We start from the raw sequence: 10749 nt of genomic DNA on the forward strand, positions 1-10749 counted from the left end.
CAATCGCTAGAAGTAGGGAATACACCAACCACTCCAGTTAGGAACGAACTGCCGTTATACTCGAATTTTCCAATTTCTCACACCTATTGATTTCGGATCGAGCCCAAAACTTGGGCAACATCATAATATGGTGGGAGGAGTCATTTGGTGAGTTTTGAGTGAAATCCAATCGCTGGAAGTATGGAATACACCAACCACTCCAATTAGGAACGAATTGCCGTCGAAATTGAAATGTCCAATTTCTCACACGTATTAATTTCTGATCGAGCCGAAAACTTGGGCAACATCATAATATGGTGGGAGGAGTCATTTGGTGAGTTTTGAGATAAATCCAATCGCTAGAAGTATGGAATACACCAACCACTCCAATTAGGAACGAACTGCCGTTGAAATTGAATTGTCCAATTTCTCACACCTATTGATTTCGGATCGAGCCCAAAACTTGGGCACCATGATAATATGGTGGGAGGAGTCATTTGGTGAGTTTTGAGTGAAATCCAATCGCTAGAAGTATGGAATACACCCACCACTCCAATTAGGAACGAATTGCCGTTGAAATTGAAATGTCCAATTTCTCACACCTATTGATTTCGGATCGAAACCAAAACTTGGGCAACATCATAATATGGTGGGAGGAGTCATTTGGTGAGTTTTGAGTGAAATCCAATTGCTAGAAGTATGGAATACACCAACCACTCCAATTAGGAACGAACTGCCGTTGAACTTGAATTGTCCAATTTGGAACACCTATTGATTTCGGATCGAGCCCAAAACTTGGGCAACATCATAATATGGTGGGAGGAGTCATTTGGTGAGGTTTGAGTGAAATCCAATCGCTAGAAGTATGATATACACAAACCACTCCAATTTGGAACGAACTGCCGTTGAACTTGAATTGTCCAATTTCTCACACCTATTGATTTCGGATCGAGCCCAAAACTTGGGCAACATCATAATATGGTGGGAGGAGTCATTTGGTGAGTTTTGAGTGAAATCCAATCGCTAGAAGTATGGAATACACCAACCACTCCAATTGGGAACGAAATGCCGTTGAAATTGAATTGTCCAATTTCTCACACCTATTGATTTCGGATCGAGCCCAAAACTTGGGCAACATCATAATATGGTGGCAGGAGTCATTTGGTGAGGTTTGAGTGAAATCCAATCGCTAGAAGTATGATATACACCAACCACTCCAATTTGGAACGAACTGCCGTTGAACTTGAATTGTCCAATTTCTCACACCTATTGATTTCGGATCGAGCCCAAAACTTGGGCACCAAGATAATATGGTGGGAGGAGTCATTTGGTGAATTTTGAGTGAAATCCAATCGTTAGAAGTATGGAATACACCAACCACTCCAATTAGGAACGAACTGCCGTTGAACTTTTATTGTCCAATTTGGAACACCCATTGATTTCTGATCGAGCCCAAAACTTGGGCAACACCATAATATGGTGGGAGGAGTCATTTTGTGAGTTTTGAGTGAAATCCAATCGCTAGAAGTATGGAATACACCAACCACTCCAATTTGGAATGAACTGCCGTTGAACTTGAATTGTCCAATTTGGAACACCTATTGATTTCGGATCGAGCCCAAAACTTGGGCAACAACATAATATGGTGGGAGGAGTCATTTGGTGAGTTTTGAGTCAAATCCAATCGCTAGAAGTGTGGAATACACCAACCAATCCAATTAGGAACGAGCTGCCGTTGAAATTGAATTGTCCAATTTCTCCCACCTATTGATTTCGGATCGAGCCCAAAACTTGGGCAACATCATAATATGGTGGGAGGAGTCATTTGGGGAGTTTTGAGTGAAATCCAATCGCTAGACGTATGGAATACACCAACCACTCCAATTAGGAAAGAATTGTCGTTGAAATTGAACTGACCAATTTCTCACACCTATTGATTTCGGATTGAGCCCAAAACTTGGGCAACATCATAATATGGTGTGGGGAGTCATTTGGTGAGTTTTGAGAAAAATCCAATCGCTAGAAGTATGGAATACACGAACCACTCCAGTTAGGAACGAACTGCCGTTGAACTTGAATTGTCCAAATTTGAACCCCCATTGATTTCGGATCGATCCCAAAACTTGGGCAACATCATAATATGGTGGGAGGAGTCATTTGGTGAGTTTTGAGAGAAATCCAATCGCTAGAAGTATGGAATACACCAACCACTCCAATTAGGAACGAACTTTCGTTGAAATTGAATTGACCAATTTCTCACACCTATTGATTTCGGATCGAGCCCAAAACTTGGGCAACATCATAATATGGTGGGAGGAGTCATTTGGTGAGTTTTGAGTGAAATCCAATCGCTAGAAGTAGGGAATACACCAACCACTCCAGTTAGGAACGAACTGCCGTTATACTCGAATTTTCCAATTTCTCACACCTATTGATTTCGGATCGAGCCCAAAACTTGGGCAACATCATAATATGGTGGGAGGAGTCATTTGGTGAGTTTTGAGTGAAATCCAATCACTGGAAGTATGGAATACACCAACCACTCCAATTAGGAACGAATTGCCGTCGAAATTGAAATGTCCAATTTCTCACACGTATTAATTTCTGATCGAGCCGAAAACTTGGGCAACATCATAATATGGTGGGAGGAGTCATTTGGTGAGTTTTGAGATAAATCCAATCGCTAGAAGTATGGAATACACCAACCACTCCAATTAGGAACGAACTGCCGTTGAAATTGAATTGTCCAATTTCTCACACCTATTGATTTCGGATCGAGCCCAAAACTTGGGCACCATGATAATATGGTGGGAGGAGTCATTTGGTGAGTTTTGAGTGAAATCCAATCGCTAGAAGTATGGAATACACCCACCACTCCAATTAGGAACGAATTGCCGTTGAAATTGAAATGTCCAATTTCTCACACCTATTGATTTCGGATCGAAACCAAAACTTGGGCAACATCATAATATGGTGGGAGGAGTCATTTGGTGAGTTTTGAGTGAAATCCAATTGCTAGAAGTATGGAATACACCAACCACTCCAATTAGCAACGAACTGCCGTTGAACTTGAATTGTCCAATTTGGAACACCTATTGATTTCGGATCGAGCCCAAAACTTGGGCAACATCATAATATGGTGGGAGGAGTCATTTGGTGAGGTTTGAGTGAAATCCAATCGCTAGAAGTATGATATACACAAACCACTCCAATTTGGAACGAACTGCCGTTGAACTTGAATTGTCCAATTTCTCACACCTATTGATTTCGGATCGAGCCCAAAACTTGGGCAACATCATAATATGGTGGGAGGAGTCATTTGGTGAGTTTTGAGAGAAATCCAATCGCTAGAAGTATGGAATACACCAACCACTCCAATTAGGAACGAACTTTCGTTGAAATTGAATTGACCAATTTCTCACACCTATTGATTTCGGATCGAGCCCAAAACTTGGGCAACATCATAATATGGTGGGAGGAGTCATTTGGTGAGTTTTGAGTGAAATCCAATCGCTAGAAGTAGGGAATACACCAACCACTCCAGTTAGGAACGAACTGCCGTTATACTCGAATTTTCCAATTTCTCACACCTATTGATTTCGGATCGAGCCCAAAACTTGGGCAACATCATAATATGGTGGGAGGAGTCATTTGGTGAGTTTTGAGAGAAATCCAATCGCTAGAAGTATGGAATACGCCAACCACTCCAATTAGGAACGAACTGCCGTTGAACTTGAATTGTCCAATTTGGAACAGCTATTGATTTCGGATCGAGCCCCAAACTTTTGGCTACATCACAACATGGTGGGAGGAGTCATTTTGTGAGTTTTGAGTGAAATCCAATCGCTAGAACTATGGAATACACCGACCACTCCAATTTGGAACGAACTTCCGTTGAACTTCAATTGTCCAATTTCTCACACCTATTGATTTCGGATCGAGCCCAAAACTTGGGCAACATCATAATATGGTGGGAGGAGTCATTTGGTGAGTTTTGAGTGAAATCCAATCGCTAGAAGTATGGAATACACCAACCACTCCAATTGGGAACGAAATGCCGTTGAAATTGAATGGACCAATTTCTCACACCTATTGATTTCGGATCGAGCCCAAAACTTGGGCAACATCATAATATGGTGGGATGAGTCATTTGGTGAGTTTTGAGTGAAATCCAATCGCTAGAAGTATGGAAAACACCAACCACTCCAATTAGGAACGAACTGCCGTTGAACTTGAATTGTCCAATTTGGAACACCTATTGATTTCCGATCGAGCCCAAAACTTGGGCAACATCATAATATGGTGGGAGGAGTCATTTGGTGAGTTTTGAGTGAAATCCAATCGCTCGAAGTATGGAATACACCAACCACTCCAATTAGGAACGAACTTCCGTTGAACTTGAATTGTCCAGTATCTCACACCTATTTATTTCGGATCGAGCCCAAAACTTAGGAAACATCATAATATGGTGGGAGGAGTCATTTGGTTAGTTTTGAGTGAAATCCAATCGCTAGAAGTATGGAATACACCAACCACTCCAATTCGGAACAAACTGCCGTTGAACTTGAATTGTCCAATTTCTGACACCTATTGATTTCGGATCGAGCCCCAAACTTGGGCTACAACATAATATTGTGGGAGGAGTCATTTCGGGAGTTTTGAGTGAAATCCAATCGCTAGAAGCATGGAATACACCAACCACTCCAATTAGGAACGAAATGCCGTTGAAATTGAATTGACCAATTTCTAACACCTATTGATTTCAGATCGAGCCCAAAACTTGGGCAACATCGTAATATGTTGGGAGGAGTCATTTGGTGAGTTCTGAGTGAAATCCAATCGCTAGAAGTATGGAATACACCAACCACTCCAATTAGGAACGAACTGCCGTTGAACTTGAATTGTCCAATTTGGAACACCTATTGATTTCGGATCGAGCCCAAAACTTGGGCAACATCATAATATGGTGGGAGGAGTCATTTGGTGAGTTTTGAGTGAAATCCAATCGCTCGAAGTATGGAATACACCAACCACTCCAATTAGGAACGAACTGCCGTTGAACTTGAATTGTCCAATTTGGAGCCCTATTGATTTCGGATCGAGCAAAAACTTGGGCAACATCTTAATATGGTGGGAGGAGTCATTTGGTGAGTTTTGAGTGAAATCCAATCGCTCGAAGTATGGAATACACCAACCACTCCAATTAGGAACGAACTGCCGTTGAAGTTGAATTGTCCAATTTGGAACCCTATTGATTTCGGATCGAGCAAAAACTTGGGCAACATCTTAATATGGTGGGAGGAGTCATTTGGTGAGTTTTGAGTGAAATCCAATCGCTAGAAGTATGGAATACACCAACCACTCCAATTAGGAACGAACTGCCGTTGAACTTGAATTGTCCAATTTCTCACACCTATTGATTTCGCATCGAGCCCCAAACTTGGGCAACATCATAATATGGTGGGAGGAGTCATTTGGTTAGTTTTGTGTGAAATCCAATCGCTAGAAGTTTGGAATACACCAACCACTCCAATTAGGAAAGAACTGCCGTTCAACTTGAATTGTCCAATTTCTCCCACCTATTGATTTCGGATCGAGCCCAAAACTTGGGCAACATCATAACATGGTGGGAGGAGTCATTTGGTTAGTTTTGAGTGAAATCCTATCGCCAGAAGTATGGAACACACCAACCAGTCCAATTAGGAACGAACTGCCGCTGAACTCTAATTGTCAAATGTTGAAGACCTATTGATTTCGGATCGAGCCCAAAACTTGGGCAACATCATAATATGGCGGGAGGTGTCATTTGGTTAGTTTTGAGTGAAATCCAATCGCTAGAAGTATGGAATACACCAACCACTCCAATTCGGAACAAACTGCCGTTGAACTTGAATTGTCCAATTTCTGACACCTATTGATTTCGGATCGAGCCCCAAACTTGGGCTACAACATAATATTGTGGGAGGAGTCATTTCGGGAGTTTTGAGTGAAATCCAATCGCTAGAAGTATGGAATACACCAACCACTCCAATTAGGAACGAAATGCCGTTGAAATTGAATTGACCAATTTCTCACACCTATTGGTTTCGGATCGAGCCCAAAACTTGGGCAACATCGTAATATGGTGGGAGGAGTCATTTGGTGAGTTCTGAGTGAAATCCAATCGCTAGAAGTATGGAATACACCAACCACTCCAATTAGGAACGAACTGCCGTTGAACTTGAATTGTCCAATTTGGAACACCTATTGATTTCGGATCGAGCCCAAAACTTGGGCAACATCATAATATGGTGGGAGGAGTCATTTGGTGAGTTTTGAGTGAAATCCAATCGCTCGAAGTATGGAATACACCAACCACTCCAATTAGGAACGAACTGCCGTTGAACTTGAATTGTCCAATTTGGAACCCTATTGATTTCGGATCGAGCAAAAATTTGGGCAACATCTTAATATGGTGGGAGGAGTCATTTGGTGAGTTTTGAGTGAAATCCAATCGCTAGAAGTATGGAATACACCAACCACTCCAATTAGGAACGAACTGCCGTTGAACTTGAATTGTCCAATTTCTCACACCTATTGATTTCGCATCGAGCCCCAAACTTGGGCAACATCATAATATGGTGGGAGGAGTCATTTGGTTAGTTTTGTGTGAAATCCAATCGCTAGAAGTTTGGAATACACCAACCACTCCAATTAGGAAAGAACTGCCGTTCAACTTGAATTGTCCAATTTCTCCCACCTATTGATTTCGGATCGAGCCCAAAACTTGGGCAACATCATAACATGGTGGGAGGAGTCATTTGGTTAGTTTTGAGTGAAATCCTATCGCCAGAAGTATGGAACACACCAACCAGTCCAATTAGGAACGAACTGCCGCTGAACTCTAATTGTCAAATGTTGAAGACCTATTGATTTCGGATCGAGCCCAAAACTTGGGCAACATCATAATATGGCGGGAGGTATCATTTGGTTAGTTTTGAGTGAAATCCAATCGCTAGAAGTATGGAATACACCAACCACTCCAATTCGGAACAAACTGCCGTTGAACTTGAATTGTCCAATTTCTGACACCTATTGATTTCGGATCGAGCCCCAAACTTGGGCTAAAACATAATATTGTGGGAGGAGTCATTTCGGGAGTTTTGAGTGAAATCCAATCGCTAGAAGTATGGAATACACCAACCACTCCAATTAGGAACGAAATGCCGTTGAAATTGAATTGACCAATTTCTCACACCTATTGATTTCGGATCGAGCCCAAAACTTGGGCAACATCGTAATATGGTGGGAGGAGTCATTTGGTGAGTTTTGAGTGAAATCCAATCGCTAGAAGTATGGAATACACCAACCACTCCAATTAGGAACGAACTGCCGTTGAACTTGAATTGTCCAATTTGGAACACCTATTGATTTCGGATCGAGTCCAAAACTTGGGCAACATCATAATATGGTGGGAGGAGTCATTTGGTGAGTTTTGAGAGAAATCCAATCGCTAGAAGTATGGAATACGCCAACCACTCCAATTAGGAACGAACTGCCGTTGAACTTGAATTGTCCAATTTGGAACAGCTATTGATTTCGGATCGAGCCCCAAACTTTTGGCTACATCACAATATGGTGGGAGGAGTCATTTTGTGAGTTTTGAGTGAAATCCAATCGCTAGAACTATGGAATACACCAACCACTCCAATTTGGAACGAACTTCCGTTGAACTTCAATTGTCCAATTTCTCACACCTATTGATTTCGCATCGAGCCCCAAACTTGGGCAACATCATAATATGGTGGGAGGAGTCATTTGGTGAGTTTTGAGTGAAATCCAATCGCTCGAAGTATGGAATACACCAACCACACCAATTAGGAACGAACTGCCGTTGAACTTGAATTGTCCAATTTGGAACACCTATTGATTTCGGATCGATCCCAAAACTTGGGCAACATCATAATATGGTGGGAGGAGTCATTTGGTGAGTTTTGAGTGAAATCCAATCGCTCGAAGTATGGAATACACCAACCACTCCAATTAGGAACGAACTGCCGTTGAAGTTGAATTGTCCAATTTGGAACCCTATTGATTTCGGATCGAGCAAAAACTTGGGCAACATCTTAATATGGTGGGAGGAGTCATTTGGTGAGTTTTGAGTGAAATCCAATCGCTAGAAGTATGGAATACACCAACCACTCCAATTAGGAACGAACTGCCGTTGAACTTGAATTGTCCAATTTCTCACACCTATTGATTTCGCATCGAGCCCCAAACTTGGGCAACATCATAATATGGTGGGAGGAGTCATTTGGTTAGTTTTGTGTGAAATCCAATCGCTAGAAGTTTGGAATACACCAACCACTCCAATTAGGAAAGAACTGCCGTTCAACTTGAATTGTCCAATTTCTCCCACCTATTGATTTCGGATCGAGCCCAAAACTTGGGCAACATCATAACATGGTGGGAGGAGTCATTTGGTTAGTTTTGAGTGAAATCCTATCGCCAGAAGTATGGAACACACCAACCAGTCCAATTAGGAACGAACTGCCGCTGAACTCTAATTGTCAAATGTTGAAGACCTATTGATTTCGGATCGAGCCCAAAACTTGGGCAACATCATAATATGGCGGGAGGTGTCATTTGGTTAGTTTTGAGTGAAATCCAATCGCTAGAAGTATGGAATACACCAACCACTCCAATTCGGAACAAACTGCCGTTGAACTTGAATTGTCCAATTTCTGACACCTATTGATTTCGGATCGAGCCCCAAACTTGGGCTACAACATAATATTGTGGGAGGAGTCATTTCGGGAGTTTTGAGTGAAATCCAATCGCTAGAAGTATGGAATACACCAACCACTCCAATTAGGAACGAAATGCCGTTTAAATTGAATTGACCAATTTCTCACACCTATTGATTTCGGATCGAGCCCAAAACTTGGGCAACATCGTAATATGGTGGGAGGAGTCATTTGGTGAGTTCTGAGTGAAATCCAATCGCTAGAAGTATGGAATACACCAACCACTCCAATTAGGAACGAACTGCCGTTGAACTTGAATTGTCCAATTTGGAACACCTATTGATTTCGGATCGAGCCCAAAACTTGGGCAACATCATAATATGGTGGGAGAAGTCATTTGGTTAGTTTTGAGTGAAATCCAATCGCTAGAAGTATGGAATACACCAAAAAGTCCAAGTAGGAACGAACTGCCGTTGAACTCTAATTGTCAAATTTGGAAGACCTATTGATTTCGGATCGAGCCCAAAACTTGGGCAACATCATAATTTGGTGGGAGGAGTCATTTGGTGAGTTTTGAGTGAAATCCAATCGCTAGAAGTATGGAATACACCAACCCCTCCAATTAGGAATGAACTGCCGTTGAACTTGATTTGTCCAATTTGGAACACCTATTGATTTCGGATCGAGCCCAAAACTTGGGCAACATCATAATATGGTGGGAGGAGTCATTTGGTGAATTTTGAGTGAAATCCAACCGCTAGAAGTATGGAATACACCAACCACTCCAATTAGGAACGAACTGCCGTTGAACTTGAATTGTACAATTTGGAACACCTATTGATTTCGGATCGATCCCAAAACTTGGGCGACATCATAATATGGTGGGAGGAGTCATTTGGTGAGTTTTGAGTGAAATCCAATCGCTAGAAGTATGGAATACACCAACCAGTCCAATTAGGAACGAACTGCCATTGAACTTGAATTGTCCAGTTTCTCACACCTATTGATTTCGGATCGAGCCCAAAACTTGGGCAACATCATAATATGGTGGGAGGAGTCATTTGGTGAGTTTTGAGTGAAATCCAATCGCTAGAAGTATGGAATACACCAACCCCTCCAATTAGGAACGAACTGCCGTTGAACTTGAATTGTCCAATTTGGAACACCTATTGATTTCGGATCGAGCCCAAAACTTGGGCAACATCATAATATGGTGGGAGGAGTCATCTGGTGAGTTTTGAGTGAAATCCAATCGCTAGAAGTATGGAATGCACCAACCACTCCAATTAGGAACGAACTGCCGTTGAACTTGAATTGTCCAATTTCTCACACCTATTGATTTCGGATCGAGCCCAAAACTTGGGCAACATCATAATATGGTGGGAGGAGTCGTTTGGATAGTTTTGAGTGAAATCCAATTGCTAGAAGTATGGAATACACCAACCAGTCCAATTAGGAATGAACTGCCGTTGAACTCTAATTGTCAAATTTGGAAGACCTATGGATTTCGGATCGAGCCCAAAACTTGGGCAACATCATAATATGGTGGGAGGAGTCATTTGGTGAGTTTTGAGTGAAATCCAATTGCTAGAAGTATGGAATACACCAACCACTGAAATTAGGAACGAACTGCCGTTGAACTTGAATTGTCCAATTTGGAACACCTATTGATTTCGGATCGAACCCAAAACTTGGGCAACATCATAATATGGTGGGAGGAGTCATTTGGTGAGTTTTGAGTGAAATCCAATCGCTAGAAGTATGGAATACACCAACCACTCCAATTAGGAACGAACTGCCGTTGAACTTGAAATAGATATTTATAAATAAACCCAATCCTAGACATGTATTTATAAAAAAACCCAAACACTATTTAAACATAGAAACACACCCAAAATCAACCCCACAATCAACAATTGTATATTTTTTGGGTGTGTTTATAAATGGGTTTTGAGTGTGTGTAATGATGGATTTTGGGTGTGTTTATAAAGTGTTTTAGGTGTTGGGTTTTTTTATAATTTCAACCCCCATTTTGGGTGTTTTA

The sequence above is a fragment of the Prunus avium genome, chromosome 5 (genome assembly GCF_965620075.1).
Source record: "Prunus avium chromosome 5, drPruAviu1.hap1.1, whole genome shotgun sequence".
Lineage (NCBI taxonomy): Eukaryota > Viridiplantae > Streptophyta > Magnoliopsida > Rosales > Rosaceae > Prunus > Prunus avium.